Below are 4,139 nucleotides of genomic sequence, written 5' to 3' on the forward strand. Positions count from 1 at the left end.
TATTAATATGTGAAGAACCGCTTGCATATTTAATGTTAAATTAAAAGTTTTATTCACTCTATATTTGTCTGAGTGCAAGTTGTGCTATTGGGTCAGCAGAAATCTGCCTGTTCTGCTGGCTTGCATTAGTGATATAAGGATTTTCATACTCCTGGTGTCCTGTAAAGCTCAAAGTCCTTCATTTTCCTGCCTTGGCTCTAACGTGAGTTCCTGCTTTTTGCAGAAATGCAGCCCCACCACACCAGCCCCCGAGAGGCTTCTGGTAGCAGCAGGGTTCAAGCAGGTCCCCTGAGGTTCACGAGTGCTCAGCAAGGGCAAAGCACTAGAAAATGAACAAGCTGATGTACTTTTAGAGGTCTCTGATGCCTCATTATGTCAAATGATGTCACTCTCACAGTTAATACTGGAAGAAGTTAACCAAAGTTAATTAACATGTGCTTTGGCAAGTCTGCTCAGTTTAATTATTCCGCTGCATTCTGTTAGGGCAGGCTATCCAGATAGTAATGCTGATAAAAATTCCTTGTAAAATTGCTGTCTTGGCTGAGGTCTCTGTACCATGAGTGATTGCTCTTGTGCCCTGGCTGTTGAGTGGTGCATTTTTTTATGAGTTACCATCAGACTCTGCTTCTAGAGATACAGCTGCCAAGGAAAATAGTGGCTTAAATAATGTTAGGATATGAAGAAAGGGATTGGATGGCTTTAAGTTGCATTTCAACACAAACCATTCTGTGATTCTTTAATTCTCTGATCTTGATTCTTACAGCTGAAAGGAAAATAACCCCACCAATATTTCACGTCTTACAGGCAAACCAATTGGAAGAAAGTGATTTTTTTAATGGCACAGCACTCTGTTTAAAGTTTCAGGAGGTCCTTTGGGCCAACGTCCTACTCAGTTAGCATTTTTGCACTATTCAGAAGAGTCTCACTTTTGAGGAAAAAAAGGAGAGACTACATCTGGTATATCATATGTACACAGATGAGAGCAAGGGGGGCTAACATGGTTGTAAAAGTATGACCAAGCAAATCCCAGATGGTTTTGTTTGTTTCTGTCTGGGGTTTTTTGTTGGGTTTTGTTTGGTTTTTTTTTCCTTTGGTTGGTTGGTTAGCTGGTTTTATTGTTTTGGGGTATTTTTTAAATTTTTTTTCTGGGTTTTGTTTGGTTTTGTTTTGGTTTGGTTTGGTTTTTTTGTTTGTTTGTTTGTGGTTTTTTTGTTTGTTTGTTTTTGGTTGTTTGGTTGTTTGATTTGGTTTTGGGTTTTTTTCATGCTATAAGCTGAAATACATCTTTTGGGCATGGTTTCTTCACAAAGGTGGGAACTCGGAGCAATTCAGCTTTTTGTCAGCTTTAGGGAAAAAAAAATAAATTTGCATTTCTTTTTTCCACTTGTAAACAGCCCACAGAGAATGTTTTAAACAAATTACACCAAATTACATACAAGTATGATTCCGCAGAAAAAAAACACAGAATAAAATATGGTTTTTATCTGTTTCTACTGGGTTACAGATTTTCTTGAGCTGAGTTTCTGATTTTGCTTTCACTGATGTGAATAAAAACCCTTGACATATTAGTCTTGCACCTGAAGACTCCTCAAGAACTACACTCCTCGTCAGGGCAGACAATCCTTGTGACACAGTCATGGACACCATGAAAATTGCTCTATTTAGACCAAAAAAGACTGCAAGATTTCTGAGGAAAAAAAAAAAAAAAAATGAACCATATAATAATAAACTTTACCTGGCTGAATTAACACTTCCAAACTCTGAGTCTCAGCAACTGAGGGTTTTGAGGGTGGATAAGTCTTGATTGAGGTCTTCAGCACTGATCAGTTTTCTAGTGGGAAACATTGATTTTTTTTTAACTGAAAAGATGGCTCGGCCATGTATTTCAGAATTTTCTCAGTCTCTCCTGATGTCCAAGCTGAAGTGATAAATTTTTTGACTTGCTGTTCCCCCTCCAACCAAAAAAAAAAAAAAAAAAATTTGCATATCTAGCAACATGCCTACATCAGTGAGTTTGCATGCAAAGTGGGGGACAGAATTGCCACATGGTGCTAAGACAAAACTGTTCTCTGTTTTACAACAGAATAATGCTAAGGGAGGAATAAAACCTTCTGCAGCTGCCATGTGACAACCCTCCACAGCTGAAAATCCTGCAAATTCGGGGGATGACCAAACCAATTGATTTAGATCAGGGCATAGATGGAAATGGAAGCATATTATCCACTTTGTGGAACTGATTTGGAAGATGATTTATGGTTTGTGGCCTTGAAGTCTAACCGAGCTTTCATGTCCAAAGAGTTTTCAGGGAAGTGGTCTCACACCTTGCACACCTCAGTGCTGAGGAGCAGAGTTTGCAGCTGCACACAGAACAGGTCACAGAAATGTCCTGGGTTAAACCCAGCCCTTCCTTCCCAGGCAAAATAAATATTCTTTCAGGGCCCTTCTGCAAGCGAAAATATATCTTCTTCCTGCTTTATAAAACTCTGTGAAATTCCCCACCAACCCTACCTGCAGCATCTGAAAAGGACTTTGGAGCATTTCAGCTCTTTCTCACTTACAATGCCCTCATCAACTGAGCTTGTACCTCAACAATTGAAATGAATTTTCCTTTTCTTCACATTCAGATACCTTTTTCCATCTGGCATCCACTGCAATCTTGTTTTCCTTGTTGCCCATTAACAAAACACATTAGGAAAACCTCTGGGTACCTTTAAGGAACAAGTATTGACTTACAAACTTCTATGGAAGAAAAAAATAGTTTCTTCCTGAGAAAATGATCTCCTCTGAGATGTCAGGCTGCTTTTACAATGAATTGATGGATAACCTTGTTCTGCTCTAACAATTACATTCTAAAAAGCCTCACTGATTAAAACATGATTCCTCTACTTTGGATTTGGGACTGCCACATGTCTCTTACCCAGTCTTTGCAACAGAGCCATTGAAAGTCAACATAAATACCCTTGTAAGCGTGAGAAGAACATAGCTGTAAATTTCCTTTGGGTCAAAAAGATTAATTTGTTCTATTAATTAGCATTCAGGCCACTGAGATTTAAATACAACTTGTGGAATGCTAAGCAAAATAGTCTACAAGGATCTAATATCTACTTTGTTCTACTTGATTAAACACAACACGAGTGCCACTGGACCTCTTGGAACTACATAATATACTTTTATACCCAGATGTCCCAGTTTCTCCTTCATTTGCATTTACTCAGACTTTTGAACTGCAGTACTTGCTATCAAATCTCCCATGCAGAGAGAAGGTCTGAAAGAAATTAGCTTTCTTCAGCCCAGTTCTTTTTTCCCCTTTTTCTTTCCTTTCTTCTTCCTTCTTTTCTAACCTTCCTGTATGGCCTAAACCTCCAATTAACATCAAGGAGAACTGATGAGCTGTAGACTGGTTTTATTGCTATCCAAATAGATCTATATCAATATATGTATTTGTATACATATATTTGCATATATTTATATCTATAATGTACATATATACAAAGTATATATATATATATAATGTGTATCTATTTATACTTATTTGATTGAAAAAGTAGATTTTGTCTGCTAATTTACATCTAGAATTGCACAGTAACAATCCCTTCTTGCCATGCTCTAAGCATTTTATCCACTGGAAAAGTATCATTGAAGGACTTTAAAAACCTCATTAAACATTAAATAAAATAATTTTAGTCATTTTTTCTTGTGTAAAACACAACATCTATTATGACAAGCCTTTTATTTTTTTCTCTTTCTTCTTTGAAAAGTCAACATTTCCCTTTCAGATTCATTATCTTTCATTAGCATATAATATAGTCAATCACCTTAATTGTTTTGGTTTTTTTTTTAGTTGCATGCCATAAGTAAGATCAAGTAAATACTTCTTGGTTTTTTGGGGTTTTTTTTTGGCTATCATGATTCCAGAAATATCTGCCCTATTTTATTCAGATCCTAAATCCAACATCATCCCTTTTTACCAGCTTGTGAATGGATTCCTGGGAAGACACAAAATGGGCCAAAGGTGTGAGGTGAGTCCCAGGGCAAGGAACTGAAATAACAAAGGTCTGAGCTGGGGAGAACATCCCTGCTGACAGAAATAACCAGAACTAGAACAAAATAAGTGTAAAGTGTCTGAAATTATTGAAATG

The sequence above is a fragment of the Lonchura striata genome, chromosome Z, assembly GCF_046129695.1.
Source record: "Lonchura striata isolate bLonStr1 chromosome Z, bLonStr1.mat, whole genome shotgun sequence".
NCBI lineage: Eukaryota > Metazoa > Chordata > Aves > Passeriformes > Estrildidae > Lonchura > Lonchura striata.